Source organism: Lissotriton vulgaris, chromosome 11 (assembly GCF_964263255.1).
Source record: "Lissotriton vulgaris chromosome 11, aLisVul1.2, whole genome shotgun sequence".
NCBI lineage: Eukaryota > Metazoa > Chordata > Amphibia > Caudata > Salamandridae > Lissotriton > Lissotriton vulgaris.
In genome coordinates, this window is record NC_141699.1 from 61552669 (window position 1) to 61569165 (window position 16497).

Consider the following 16497-nt stretch of genomic DNA (forward strand, 5'->3'; position numbering starts at 1 on the left):
ATATCTTCCTTTACAGCTAACGGTACACTCCGGACCTTACAGCTTACAGGAACAGAGTCATCTCTAACCCTTATCTTATGTTGATAACCTTTAAGACAACCTAAAGTTTCTTTGAAAACATTGGGAAATTCCTTTTTTAACTCACATGTGAATTTATCTTCTAATGACTTCCCTACAATTGATTTCTTGTCTTCAATTAGTTTTCCTTCATCATTTGTAACATGTTTATCATTTGATAACTTCCCCTCAATTGATTTCTTGTCTTCAATCAGCTTTTCTTCTTCATTTGTAACATTAAGAACCCTGTCTCTTAATTGTATGCAAGGAGTGGCATTTGGATCTAAATATACCCCATATCACCTAAATGAAACCAGCTGATTAAACTGTCACCTTTTTTTTGAGACATACACCTTACCAGCTACATATCTAGACTTATACTCTATAAGACCCATAAAATAACCATGTAGTCTTATTGGTTTTTTGTCATATCCCAATGGAATGATGTCAGGTTTCATAAGAGAAACTTTACCTTTTAATTTCTTGGTGAAAAATTCATCAGAAACGATGGTAATTTTGGCACCAGAATCAAACAAAACTTTAGTTTTTTCACCCTCAACTAATATTTCATCAATAGGATCAGGTTTTTTACGTGAGACCCCACCATCACCAATGGCTTGAACCACTTCAATATCACAATCAGATCCTGAAGAAGTTCTTTCAAAAATATCTACCTCCTTCACCTTGGATCTAACTTTAGTTTTGCACAAAGAAGAAACATGACCTTTTAATTTACATTTGGAACATGTTTGCTTTAGAGCAGGACATTTCTTGTCATTTGCTAGATGACCTGGTTTGCCGCATCTGAAACATTTGAGTTCAGAACCAGATCTTTTGAACTCTGGTCTAGTGGCATCTTTAACATATTTATCATTTTTAGATCTTACCACCTGGACTTTATTTTCTTTTTCAGCATTCTTTTTGATTATAGCCACACATTTAAGAGAATGTTCAATACGCTTGGCAATGCTTAATACCTCATCAAGGGAAGGTTCATCCTTTAGCCACAACTCATCTCGCACTTTTTCTATCCCACAACCAAACATAAATTGATCACGAATACGTTCATCAATTAATGCTCCAAATTTGCATGAGGATGCAAGCTTTCTTAAACGGGTTACATAGGATTCAATGGTTTCTTCATCATTTTGCATACATTTAGTGAATTGATATCTTTCAAGAATAGTACTAACTTTGGGCAGAAAGTGTATATCTAATTTCTTTATACTAATCTCATATTCATTTAAATTATTTGCGTCTGCGGGAGAAAGATCAGGCAAGTCATCAAAAATATCTTGGCCTTCAGATCCCAGACAATGAAGCAATAAAGAACATTTTCTCTCAGCACTGAGAGAAGTCCCACAGACTTTAGCATAACGTTCAAAGACAACTTTCCATTTTTTCCATCTAATTGGAGGTTCACCAGGGCTAGACAAAAAGAATGGAGCAGCTGTAACATTTTGCATTTTGCTAGATTTCTAACAACAAAAAAAAAAACAGTGGTAAATAAATATGTGATAAAAACAGCGATAAATGAATAGAAATGATGAAGAATATTATTACTTGTTTTTACAAACCATTGCCCTTGTTTCCACAAAGTATACAGGAAGTGCAGAACCAATCACCATGCTTAAACTAAAAATGAGTAAACCAATAAGAATTATTCTTTGGAAAATCTTCATAAATAACTGCAAATGGTTGAAGACACCAAGGAAGAGAAGGTAAGGGTCGAAATCCTTGTGTTGAAGAGGACTCCTTCGTTTACAAGTGACAACCTGTTACTGTATTGTCATGCTTAAAAGAAGTTAATTCGAATGTGAGAAAAGAACATAAGTTTATTTCAGAAAATGCGCGATAATTGTTCCTTTTAACGCTCTCAATTGTTTATTTTAATAACAAAGGCGCAAGACGAGCACTCTTCAAGTTTAGCTGTACACGCTGTTTATTATTTTGACGAGATGACTGTCTTTTCAGCTGCGTGTTTGTGTTCAATTCGAGACTATGCTCTTTGAGCCTTGGGAGCTCGCGCTTAAAGTCGCGTTAAAACTAATTCAGCTCTCGAGGTAACAGCGTCTCATGTTTACTTTCAATTAGAGACACGGGCTCATTCTCCTTCAGCCAGGCACAGCTCGCGAAGCAACAGGGTGTAATGTTTATTTTTGACAAGTCCATTTACCACAAGATCGAGCGCGAGTATAACGTTCAATGACTGGTCTCCTTCACGTCAGCTAATAGCGCTTCTTCATTCACACTCGGGTGCTCGCGCTTGGCTGAACTTGTTTATATTCAATAAGAGACTCCGTTATGGCTGGTCGAAGCTCCACGCGCCTCTTGCACACAGTAGTTGATTTAATATAGCTGAACACACTTTGCCAAATTAATTTACAGTGAATTAGCGCACAATTGTTTCCAAAGCTTGAGCGCTTTAATAACCTGCGTGAAGATTACTTTAAAATGTCAATCGGCTCTCGAGGCAAAGTGGCTGCGCAGCTTGGGTGCTTGACGTTTAACTGCAAGGGCTAGGATATAATACATTGATGGCTTTTTTACACTCGTTTGTTTTCAATTGAGGATTTACACGCCGGCTGCTCGCGCTAGGCTTTAATTGAGCTCTTTCATGCTGAGCTGCTCGCGCTTGACTAAGCGAGGATTAAATTTAGAGCAAGTGTAGGCGGAATGCCATAACAACAAAGTCAGTTCAAAGAAGTAGCCAAATGTAAATAAATTAACGAAGTTCGCTTTGCAGAGAGCACACGATGCAGAAAAATGAGACGGAGATGAGTCAAATAAATCAAATATTACTCACAATTCATTGGTGAGAATAGTAGGAGCCTTTGAATTGAATTGATGTTAAATGTTAGGCAGATAAGTGAGAGTTGACATGCTTGCCAAGATAGAATAAAATTAATTCTCCTTCTCACAAAGATTGGTGTTGGGATCTTCTCCTCCTGAAGGTTCAAAAGAGTTCCAAGCCAACTACGCCAGTGAAGTATTCTCAATAAATCCAAGAGAGGTTGTAGTTCCAAAGATGAAGTTTAATCCAGGAATAAAGATCCCATCCACATACAGTGCCAGCAGACATCAACTGACATCAAATAGAACATTTCTATGACACATGCGGTGACATGGCTAGTGATGTCCTTGAGATTCTATTAAAGCTGCAGTGCTAAATATCACACAGGGTTCAATTCCCGACACGGCAGGGTCGTGGACCAGGGTCAGCGGACTTGATAATTCTCACCTCGGTGCCTACTCTAACCAGGGATCACACTCAGCAACTCTGGGCATTAGCTTGCCTCATCTCCACAACGGCCCCCCACATACGCCGGGGATGCCTGGTTTCACCTTGGAGATACCCAGTAGGGACCATCTCACAGGGAAAGCCAGGACGGGTTCCCCAGCAGTCTACTGCGCAGAGATACTCCTTCGGGAGTCGATTCTAGCGCATTACAAACCCACAATTAATTATTTAATTGTAAATAAACATGTTTAATATATATCCTATATTTTTAACTCTATATTTTGGTTCTCAATATTTTTTTTATGTTTATCTTTCAATTTAAAAGTCAATATTATTGTCTTGTCATCTATATGTGTGTGTTGCAAATTGTTTACATGTACATATTTTTGTGGATTCATATTTTAAATGTTATATGTATATCGGTTTAATCATAAGTATAGGTATGTTGATATTATGGCTTTCTATATTTTGACTACTATATTATTGCAATAATATTTTCTATTTCATATACAATAGTAAAATCAGTCTTTTTGTTGTTTGATTGATGGTAGATCACATTTTCACACATTTGTGTCTCAGAGTTAATGCTATTTGATACATCTTGATCACCTCAATGGTTAATTGGCTATTATTGGTGCCTGACAACTCCCTTTGGAGCTGTCACAGGCCAAGTCATGCAATTTGTAGAGCGTGAGAAAACTGAACTACTGAGGCAGCCGGTTTAGCGATATCTCACTATGCCAAGAGATGCCCAACATCGAGGTGATCACCCTCGGCATCAGCCAGATCACCAGCCTGCAGTGCAGTCCCTCAGCCAGTTATAGAAACTGTCTGAGCTCTATCTGCATTAGAACACCATCCAGAGCCTGCGTGAGATCTGTTCCTGCAGGGGCTGCCCTGTCTGCTCGTGCTTTGGTTGGTGGTGGACCCCTGCTGCGGCCTGGACCCCCACCGATACAGGATGATGGTCCTGAGGACTCTGCCCGGTCTGCAGAAGCTGGACAACCAGGCCGCGAGCGAGGATGAGCAGGCCCAGGCCTAGGAGGAAGGGGACCCCCTGCTGTTGCCTTCTGCTAGCGTAGGCAATGGTTGCCATCCAACACCCATGTTTGCCATAGACATGGAGAGTGACCTGCTCAACTTCAGCATGAAGGAGACCAACAAGATCAGGGAGCAGCTGGGCATGAAGCCCCTTCCCTGGGGCAAGTTCTCTTCTTTCTTTGTGTTGAAATGATGGATTGTAGCCATGAGGTATAACATAAGTAGAGGTTTATTAAGTAAGTTACAGGATGGTTGTTCATCAGTTCAGCTGTTAAGAGGCCCCACCAGGAGCAGCATCTTTGCTGCTCAACCCACTTTTTCTAACTATCATTCCCCCAGTCCACCAGGCACACCAACATTCCACTCAGTCTTCAGGCCAGGCATTCCAACATTCCACACACACACTCATGCATACTGGCTGAGCAGCAGGAAATCTAAGTACAACACTTTGCATCCCCAAAGCAGAGCAGGAGTGGCACCTGGCAGAGAGAGGGGGATAACGTGGGAGCTGCTTGGTGGAGGATTCACCGGTAGCCTTCGAATTGACAGTTAATTTTTTTAAACACATACACACCCCCAGCTGTGCTTCCAGACATATATTGTGCATTATACACATATGTAAAATATTTCATGAAATATATAAAAATGAATAAACTCGTCGTCAGTGTGTCTGAAGGACACCAGTTCTGGTCTACGAAGCTGAGGTGAGTGGTCTAAGGTTTATTTAATTTTGCTGGTCCTTTCTTTTTAGCTGTCTTTCCTATGGCAAGAGTTGTGGTTCTTGCGCCAAACTTAAAGCTGCTATGCTTTGTCACTGCTGCATTTGCGTTTATTTTACTTATTTTTTGTTAACTGGATATATTCTCACGGACAGCAACAGAGCTTCAGCACAGGAGCTACTAAAAGTGTGTTAGCATTCGTAATTTAAATTAAAGAGCAGTCCTATATAATATTTAAGTTGAGCCTGCGCTGCTCTGCAAGACCTGCTGCAGTCAGGTATGGACTTGAAGCTATGCCCATTTTCCGGCCAACTTTTCAATTGGCTCCTGTTACTGTCCATTATAAATGGTTGCTGTTGAATCATGAATAGGCTTAGTAGTCCCTCCTTAGTAACTCTTTGTCTGCATTTGTAACCTCCCATGAGGACTGGAATTTTTACTTGTGTTATTACACGGTCTGTTTTAACTACAGTGTGTGAGCACTATTTCCTTTAATGTCTTTATTCTAGCTGTTGTTGCAGGCATGACAGACTCTCCCTAACCCACCCTGTTTTCCTGACAGCACGGCGCCTGATCATGGATGCTGCGCTTTATCTTTCCAAAATGCTTCCTCCCTGCTTCACGGCCAGTCGAATTGCTTCATTATTTTGCTAGGCTTTTATATTAGTTTCTTTCTCAAGCATGCACCTTTCTTTGCTTTTACACAGCGCAGCACTTCTGCACGCACAATGCTGCTTAATAAATGGTTTTTTTTGTAAAAGCCCCGTACTATGCTTTCACTTTAATGGCGGCCGCACACTTTTCTTTAGACGAGCTGCATCTAAAGAAAGGGGTGCAGCCGCTATTAAAGTGAAGGCACCGGATGGGGCGCGTTTAAAAAAAAAATGTTTGTCAATTTAGCAAACAAATGCTGTTTTTTAGTGAATCAGAAAAGGGGGTGGTGATGGACAGAGTATCTGAATTAAGCAGAACACTCCTACCCAGTCCAAAGATCAGGGCTTGATCCATCACCGTTTTTTAGCTCACTGCACCATCCCAGCTCAGAACCTGGCTACATGCAAATTAGTCTGTTCCTGTCCCAGTGCATGATGGGAACAGGGCAAACCAAACTACCAAGCCAATTCTTATACTGGGAAGGAAACAAGCTTCTGGGGACCAGTTTCTGGCATTTCAGCCGTCGTCGGCCCGGCTTGCTTGAATCCTGATGGTGCAATGAGCAAGGGACTCACATCTGAGTATACCCTTCCACGCTTATGGTGGACAAAATGATTCAGAAAAGGGGGTGGTGATGAACAGAGTGTCTGAATTAAGCAGACCACTCTTACCCAGTCCAAAGATCAGGGCTTGATCCATCACCGTTTTTTAGCTCACTGCACCATCCCAGCTCAGAACCTGGCTACATGCAAATTAGTCTGTTCCAGTCCCAGTGCATGATGGGAACAGGGCAAACCAAACTACCAAGCCAATTCTTATACTGGGAAGGAAACAAGCTTCCCGGGACCGGTTTCTGGCATTTCAGCCGTCCTCGGCCCGGCTTGCTTGAATCCTGATGGTGCAATGAGCAAGGGACTCACATCTGAGTATACCCTTCCACGCTTATGGTGGACAAAATGATTCAGAAAAGGGGGTGGTGATGAACAGAGTGTCTGAATTAAGCAGACCACTCTTACCCAGTCCAAAGATCAGGGCTTGATCCATCACCGTTGTAGGAGAGTAGGGTCTGCTATCCTATGGTCACCCCAAATTTTTGCTTTTTGCTTCACTGGTTTCTGACTTAATGTGGCTGTGGACCTGCTAATCAGACCCACAGCCTGCTGTTCTCTCTCTAAATTACTGCCAATGCACTTTAGGTGCATTACGAATTGGAACTGGTTCACCTTATGAGCCCCTGTAGTAGTGTACCCTAGGTACCCAGGGCATAGGTGTATCCAAGGCCTACCAGGGGCTGCAGCATGTATTATGCCACCCCTGGCCTGGCCTCCATATTTGACACAACTGGCTGATCACTCAGCTGGGTTAAGTTGGTGTAATCACCTCTTACTTAGGTACAGTATGTCTGTGCCTAAGCCTAAACTGGACACATATGTTCCTATCAGCCACTCCTATGGAAGGCCTCATCAATCCTGGACGCAGAGTGCTTGGAAATATGTGAGATGGTGCTCTAGCATGAGCTGAGCCTGTCTGCAGCTGTCGGGAACCACTCCCTAAGCTGTTCCGGGATATTGCCATACCATATACTCTTAAGTGCATTATAATCCTCGCGGTTATTTGCTATCTCTTTTATTTAATTATTAACGCGACGTCACTGAGGCAGTTACTCTGCATTTAAATAATATACAGCTGATAGTGCATGTAAGGCTCTCGCCTTTGACCCTCCATTTTGTGTTGTTGTTGTTGTTGCCGCCCCTCCTCCCGCCACCGCCTCCCAGCTGCTGCCCCTCCCACCCACGATTAGTATCCTTCCTTGCTCCCGAGATCACTGTGACCGCCTGGACCCTCCTTCAGCCCGGTTGCTCCCCCACGCTCCAGCCTGGTATCGTTTGACCTCCTGCTCTTGAGATACTAGCGCTGCATTGACTCAGCTATTCTTTCATTTCATAGCGCTGCACGATCGCTCCATAGCGCTGCACTGTCGGATTTACTCATTTATTTATTTAACTGTGCTGCTCTGTCTAATTCACTTATTTTATTTGCGCCGCACTGTCGCTTTTATTTAATTATTAACGCGACGTCGCTGAGGCAGTTACTCTGCATTTAAATAATATACAGCTGATAGTGCGTGTAAGGCTCTCGCCTTTGACCCTCCATTTTGTGTTGTTGTTGTTGTTGCCGCCCCTCCTCCCGCCACCGCCTCCCAGCTGCTGCCCCTCCCACGCTCCGCCCCCTCCACCATCCATTTATGACCAATGATCTAACGCGCAGCGTTTACGCGCAGCGACCGCGCCCCAATCGCGCCGAAGGTGCGCCAAAGGTAAGCCCGTCTACGGCCGTCCGCGCCTGGACCGCGCCCAGCGCCAGACCCCCTGGCCCCCGTACCACCCACCCCTCCCGCATTACTTATGATGCCACCACCCTCCTAGCCCTTAACCCCGGTCGCGCCCCCAACTGCGTCCAAGCCGCTCCTGGACACACCCATGGACCTTTCTCTTGCTACTCCTGCAAATTCATCGGCACCGACAACATCTCCGCTGCGACCACACCACAGATTCCCGACCCCAACCACCTACAATGCATCTTGCTCAACACCCGATCGGTCCACAGGCACGCCATTGACCTATGGAACCTACTAGACACCACCTCTCCGGACGTCGCCTTCCTAACGGAAACATGGATGAACGCTTCCTCCGCCCCAGACATCACCATTGCCATCCCTGAAGACTATAAGATCACACGCAAGGACCGTACCGGCCACACAGGAGGAGGAATCGCTATCGTCCATAAAAAATCAATCCACATCTCAACCAGCTCTGACGCCAATCTCGCCAACTCTGAACACCTTCACTTCCAGATCCACATCGACCCCAAGACCACACTCAGAGGCACCCTCCTCTACAGACCACCAGGACCCCGCGCAAAATTCAGTGAAGACATCACGGACTTTATCACTCCACACGCGCTCCCCTCCAAAGATTACATCCTTCTGGGAGACCTCAACTTTCACCTTGAAAAAAACAACGACCGCAACACCACCACCCTCTTGGACAACCTCGCCAACCTCGGACTTAAACAACTGGTCACTTACCCCACCCACATAGCAGGTCACACTCTCGACCCTATCTTCACCTCCAGCAACCACGTCTCCTTCAGCCACACCGCGGCTCTCCTTTGGACTGACCACAGCTGCGTCCACTTTACCTACAACAAGCCTAAACTCATCAACCACCCCCAACCAACTCTGCAAAGAAACTGGAACAAAATCACCATCGACCAGATCTCCTCATCGCTCCTTCTAAACACCCCAGCCCACTCTTCTAACCCAGACCAAGCCGCCGCCAACTTCACCCTATGGTTATCCAACAGCGCCGACATCCTAGCACCACTGAAAAAACGTCAAAGCAAACCTGGCAACAAGAAGGCCTCATGGTTCAACGATGATCTTAAGAAGTCCAAGAAACTCTGCCGCTCCCTTGAGAAGGCCTGGAAAAAAGACCCAACCACCAGCACCAAGGAAGCCTTCAAAAACGCCACCCGCATACACCACCAACTAATCCGAAAGGCCAAAAAAACAGCATTCAAGGATCGACTAGACAACAACGCCCACAACAGCAAGGAACTTTTCAACATCGTTAAGGAATTTACCAATCCCTCGGCCAACTCCAACGACATCACCCCCTCTCAAGCCCTCTGCGACTCCCTGGCTTTATTCTTCCACAACAAAATTGCAGACATCCACAACAGCTTCGACAACCAACCCGGAGACCAACCCACCCAACCATATGCTGAACATCCTCCCCCCTTGAACACCCTTAACGACTGGAACCCAATCTCCACTGAGGACACCATCCGTCTGATGAACTCCATCCACTCAGGATCCCCCACAGACCCATGTCCTCACCACATCTTCAACAAAGCAAACTCCGTCATAGCACCGCACCTCCGAGACGTCATCAACTGCTCCTTCAACTCCGCCACCTTCCCGGAAAGCTGGAAACACGCTGAACTCACCGCCCTTCTGAATAAACCCACAGCGGACCCCACCGAACTCAAAAATTACCGCCCCATCTCGCTCCTTCCTTTCCCGGCCAAAGTCATCGAGAAAGCTGTCAACAACCAGCTCGCCGCCTTCCTCGAAGCCAACAAATCCCTCGACTCCTCACAGTCTGGCTTCCGAGCAAAACACAGCACTGAGACCGCCCTCATCGCAGCAACAGACGACATTCGAACTCTACTGGACAATGGAGACACAGTCGCCCTCATCCTCCTCGACCTCTCTGCAGCCTTCGACACAGTCTGCCACAGCACCCTTTTACAACGCCTCAGAAACATCGGAATACAAGGAAAAGCACTTGAATGGATCACCTCGTTCCTCACCGGAAGAACCCAGAGAGTCCGCCTCCCACCATTCAAGTCCGAGGCCACTGAAGTCATCTGTGGCGTACCACAAGGATCCTCACTCAGTCCCACCCTCTTCAACGTATACATGAGCCCCCTCGCGGCCATCGCCCGCCAACACAACCTCAACATCATCTCTTACGCGGATGACACTCAACTGATCCTTTCTCTCACCAATGACCCCAGCACCGCCAAAACTAACCTACACGAAGGAATGAAAGAAGTTGCCGAATGGATGAAACACAGCCGTCTGAAACTGAACTCAGATAAAACAGAAGTCCTCATCTTAGGTACATCCCCCTCTGCATGGGACGACTCTTGGTGGCCGGAAGCCCTTGGAAAAGCACCCATCCCGACAGACCACGCACGGAACCTAGGCGTTATCCTGGATTCTTCACTTTCAATGAACAGACAAGTCAGCGCCGTCTCCTTATCCTGCTTCAACATTCTTCGCATGCTCAAAAAAACATTCCGCTGGATCCCCACCGAAACCAGAAAAACAGTCACCCATGCTCTGGTCACGAGCCGACTGGACTACGGAAACACCCTCTACGCAGGTACTACCGCTAAACTCCAGAAAAAACTCCAACGAATCCAAAACGCCTCAGCCAGGATCATATTGGACATCCCGCGTAACGAACACATCTCTGGTCACCTGAAAAACCTCCACTGGCTACCCGTCAATAAGAGGATCACTTTCCGACTTCTGACCCACGCACACAAGGCACTCTACGAAACCGGACCAGAATGCCTCAACTCACGACTGTCCTTCTACACCCCCCCCGCCAACTACGATCCTCCAGCCAAGCCCTCGCCACTGTACCTCGCATCAACAAGTCCACCATGGGAGGTCGATCCTTCTCATACCTGGCGGCTAAAACATGGAACTCACTTCCCACTCACCTTCGCCTTACCCAGAACCACCTAGCATTCAGAAAGCAACTTAAAACGTGGATATTTGACAAGTAATCCTCCTCCCCCCCTAAGCGCCTTGAGACCCTCCGGGTATGTAGTGCGCTATATAAATTTTTGACTTGACTTGACTTGAGTAAGGTGTCATACGAATTGGATTACTATCCCCTCGCCAATTCTGGCGACGGGGATAGCATTCCACCCTTCTAGAGGGACACGACATGTGTGTAGCCTTAACCCCGGTTAAAGTTAAACAGAGCCTCAGCATCACAAAATGGATGCTGCCACCACAGATACGAGTCTGGCCTCCTGCTGCTGACCGAAACTCGGCAGATGGTGGCCTGGACAAAGGGTTTCCTGCCTTGGGAGGTGCAAGCACCACCCCAAACAGGGTTTTGTGTATTGGGTAGGACAGGGCTGAATAGAATCAGACATGCCCGGGGCACACAAGGTGTCCCCGTGCATAGGCCAGTCCAAACCGGTCCTGGGACTTTCCAGACCCAGGCTTGGCGCGGAACTGGACAAAGGAAAGGGGGTGTAACCGCCCCCCTTCCTGGTTCCTCCCAGAGGAGGGACCTAGTAGGTGATCCACCCCTCAGATTGGGAATAAGAGTGGGAGCAGTGCCATTGCACAGCAGATCATCCTGAATCAACTTTACACGAAGAAGAAGACTGGACTTCGACATTCTGCTGCACAGAAGACTGAAGAGAATCTCCCTTGTGGCCTAGGAGTGGCCACCCTGTGAACACAGGTACCAACCAGCAACTCGACGTCTGCTTTGCTGCCGCCTCCCGCCGGAGCCCGAGCCCAGAGCCCGACAAGAACCAGACTCCCAGACCTCTCAGAGCCCGATCCACAGTCCCTGCAAAGAAGGGACCCGTGGAGGCACCGAGTGACGTGGGACCGGACCTCTTGGAAGACACTCGAAAAGCTGACTGCGCAGCTTCTAAGGCATCCTCGAAGTTGTGCTTTGGGGACTGAGAACCCCCACCACCGAGCAGCCCTTGCACCGAAGATCAGCCCTCCAGCATCTCCACGATCTGCGTGGGGCCCTTTTGCATTGTGCCACTCGACGCGCCATCCCGGCCACTAGCCACGTGGTCAGCGGCCATCTTGGCAACGAAACCGACGATTTACACAGCAGGTCTGGTTGCTCCAGACCTAACCAAGCTCCTGTAAAAAGGAGCACCCGCTCTGACCTTGCTGGTCCGAGTGATAAGCATCTTTCAACTTCTGTGTGGCTTGCATTTGCCAAGGCCTGTTTGCTCCGATCAGGTCGCCGACACCGCCAACAGCGAGAAGCCTACGTGGGACAGCTCGTGACCGACTCCTGGACGTCCTCAACCCCGGGTATCTACGTGGCTGCAGAAAGAAGCTACCCAACAACGCCTGTTTGCACCCGACATCACCTGGTTCCAATCTGGTTCCACGGTAGTCACTGGCTAGTGACTTTGAACACTGTCCCCTCTGCTTTCAGGTCTTCACATCTTCAGATCCACCCTTGGATCCACCGGAACTCTTCACATCGAGCCGCCTGCAGCATCTTCAGCTCCAAGCACCATCGACCAGCGTGACGAAACCCGACACTACTTCGACCCTGTGCACCCGCTTCCTGTGGGTGAGGTAACTCAGCTCCGCCGGTGCTCCTGCACTGGTACACATCTCAAGGGCCTGTGTCTTAAGTTTCAGCTCCGTAGGTCACTCGGAAGGTTCCTAACTTTCTAACTTTGTACTTTTTACGCACCATAGACTTTGCATTGGAAAGTGCATGCACTTTGAACACTGCACCCGAGTCCCGTGGGCCTTTCCCGACTTAATCATTGCTAGTCTCAAATAGCTCCAGCGATTCCCAAGGCCCTAGGCCTGTTCCCTTTCCTATTGGTATCTCTTATACCACTTTCTTAGTATATGGTTTAGGTGGCCCCTAGGGCTCATCCATATTGTGCAACTTTTGTGTATTTTAAACTGTCTTGTGATTTAACGCTTGTGCTTCTGTGCTCATAAAGAGTCCAGGGGATTTTATAGTTAATAAATCAATATATATTTTCAATATATATCTGTGTGGTGTCCCTTTCATTTGGTATTCAAGGGGGTTGTGTATGGTATAACAGCTGGCTTCACATGCCTTTCAGAGTTTAGCCTAAGACTGCTTTGTCCACGTTACCACTAGGATAACTGGTCTACAAGGTTGAATTACAACCATCATCATAAGGGTTGCTTGGCATGGTACAAAGTGATCACTAAGAATTAGTGAGCATTATATACCAGGCCAACTTCTCACATTGGTGAGCAGCGGATTGGGATCTGAGCTTGCTGTTGTTTTACCATTACAATCTTTGAGATTATCATTTGAAAGATCATACAGGTACCTGCTAGGTACATATAAAACAAGACTAGTATACATAAGTTCTACTGAACTTAGTTGTTGTAGAGCAAAGGGAGTAGCACACCCTAGCTACAACTACTAGATAGGTTTAGTAGGTAAACACCAGTGTAGGTAGATTGCAACACATCCACCCACACTAGAGCAATGTCTGGAGCAGAGGGTTCCACTGGGAACATCCCTGTTGAGAGTGACCCTCCAAGGGCACCATCCAAATTTGCTATTTTTTCCTTTAAGGAATTAAGACAGCTTTGTGTCTTAAGGGGTCTGAAGACAGGGCCTTCCCCTACTACAGACCACCTAAGAGAGCTCTTAGACCAGTCTGAGGCTCTAAAGCCCTCTAAGGCAAACCCCACAGGGGATGCTGAAGGAGGCCATCCTTCAGAGGATGACACTGTAGACACCCCTGGTCCTATCATCCTGGTAGATGAGGAAGCCTCCACCACTGGAGCTCCTCAAGTAAATGAGGAGGAAGAGGAAGAGGAAGAAGAGGAAGAGGTGGAAAGCAGTGAGTCAGATGATGACAGAAATAGTCAGGTGCTGGTCAGCAGACTGAACCAGGCTAACTTAAGCCAACTTGGGAATGAATCTGGTAACAACCCATTCAGACCCCCAGGTGGACTTAACCAGAAGCCTAGGAGGAGAAGGACTCACTCAGGTGACTCTGACAACTCCCATGCTTCTAGAGGCTCTCATGGTCACTCCAGAAGGGAGATGGCTAGCCCTCAGAGAAGGGAACATGAGGCCAAAATGAGAGAGGCTGAGCTTAGGATCCAGAAGCGAGAACTAGAGGTTGCCCTGGTCCAAGAGAGACTTGCTAGAGCAAGACAGCCTAGAGAGAGTGGGGTAATAGAACCCACTGGTGGCAGCAATATCCACAAGGATAAAGACAGGTCTTTTGATAACAGAAACCTGAGTAAGATTGTGCCCCCCTACAAAGCTGGGGATGATATCCATAAATGGATTACTGCAATGGAGAGAGCCTGCAGAGTACAGCAGATCCCTCAGGAGCAGTGGGCAGCAATCTTGTGGCTCTCCTTTGAAGGTAGAGGCCGAGACAGACTCCTCACAGTTAGTGATGGGGATTCTAGAAACTACCTGGTCCTGAAGAGTGCTCTGATTGATGGGTTAGGCTTAACCACTGAACAGTACAGGTTAATGTTCAGAGATACCCAGAAGACACAGACTCAGGACTGGTCTGAATTTGTTGAGTGTGCCACTAAGGCTCTGGAGGGATGGTTGCTGGAAAGCAAGGTTACAGACTATGAAGGATTGTATAATTTGCTGATGAGAAAACAAATTTTAAATAATTGTCAGAACCAGCAGTTGCATCAACATTTGGTTGACTCAGATTTGACCTCTCCCCAAGAATTGGGAAAGAGGGCAGATGAATGGGTAAGAACCAGAGTTAAGCAAAAGAACCAGAACCAGAACCAGGGTGGTGACCAGAAGAAAACAGACCAGAAGGGGGGGGAGCAGAAAGCTAAAGACCAGAAGTCTTCAACAGGGCCCCAAACTGAGACAGAGGGTGGGTCCCAAACTTCCAAGAAGAAGAAGAAAGAAGGTCAGAAGAAACCCTGGTGTAAAACTTGTAAGAACACCTCTCACTGGACAAGTGAGTGTAAAAAGGGTGGAGCCCCCAGCACTGCAGCCCCTAAGGCACCTGCACCCACTAGTACAGCTAGCAGTGCTGGTCCTCAAACCAAGGGATTAGTGGATATCACTTTGGGAACTGAAGGAGATTCTGACCTAGTCAGAACCCTTACACAGGCTGTTCTGATTTGTGAAGGGAACATAGATTTGACCCCTGACATAAGTCCCAGTAATCTGGGCAAGTACAGACAGACGCCTTTGATCAACAATAAAGTGGCTCAAGCTTACAGGGACACATGTGCCAGTGTCACTATGGTGACACCTAACTTTGTGGACCCTGGACAATACATGCCAGGTGATGATTACCTGGTGACCAATGCCAGCAATGTCACTACTACACATAGTGTGGCACTTGTTAACTTTTCCTGGGGAGGGGTAACTGGCCTAAAAAGAGTTGTGGTTAGTACTGATCTCCCAGTAGAATGTTTGTTGGGCAATGACCTGGAGAACTCTCTATGGTCAGAAGTTGAGTACAGGACTCATGCAGAGATGTTAGGGATATCATCACATGTCCTTGCTGTGACCAGGTCACAGGCCAAAAAGTGCCTCTCTGAACCTCAGGTCTTGGATCCTGGAACAATGGACCAAGCACCTTCCAAGAGAAAGAACAGGAGGGTTAAGGCTGTGCCTTCCCAACTGCCTGCAAGTGAGGATCAGGCTTCACAGGAAACTGATCTTGAGACCCCTGAAGGAACTGTCTCTGAAGAACTTGAACCTGATCAGGTTGAGTTTCTGGGGACAGGGGGACCTTCTAGGGCAGACTTGGGGCAGGCTCAGTTAACCTGTCCTTCTCTTGAACCCCTCAGACAGCAGGCTGCTGCTGAGGCTGCTGGGAATGCTGAAGGTGCCCATAAGGTTTATTGGGATGAAGGACTCCTTTACACAGAGGGTAGAGACCCCAAGCCTGGTGCAACCAGGAGGTTGGTTATACCTCTGCAATTTAGGGGTTTCCTTCTCACCTTAGCCCATGATATTCCTCTAGCAGGACACTTAGGCCAGAACAAGACCTGGGACAGGCTTGTCCCTCACTTTCACTGGCCTCACATGTCTGAAGACACCAAGGAGTTTTGTCGCTCCTGTGAAACCTGCCAAGCCAGTGGTAAAGCAGGTGGAACAACAAAGGCCCCCCTGATACCACTACCTGTGGTGGGGGTTCCCTTTGAACGAGTGGGGATTGATATTGTTGGTCCAATGGATCCCCCTACAGCATCTGGGCACAGATTCATACTGGTGGTAGTGGATCATGCCACCAGGTACCCAGAGGCAATTCCACTTAGGACCACAACAGCTCCTGTTGTGGCCAGGGCCTTACTTGGAGTTTTCTCCAGAGTGGGGTTTCCTAAGAAGGTAATATCTGATAGAGATTCCAACTTCATGTCAGGATATTTGACAGCTATGTGGAAGGAATGTGGTGTCAACTACAAGTTCACCACTCCTT

At 47.1% G+C, this 16497-nt stretch overlaps 1 pseudogene; it reads left to right on the forward strand.

Annotated features, from left to right (window-relative positions):
* The first annotated feature begins 1751 nt into the window (after positions 1 to 1751).
* Positions 1752 to 4532, forward strand: LOC147678962 (cilia- and flagella-associated protein 410 pseudogene; annotated as a pseudogene).
* Positions 4533 to 16497: the final 11965 nt, after the last annotated feature.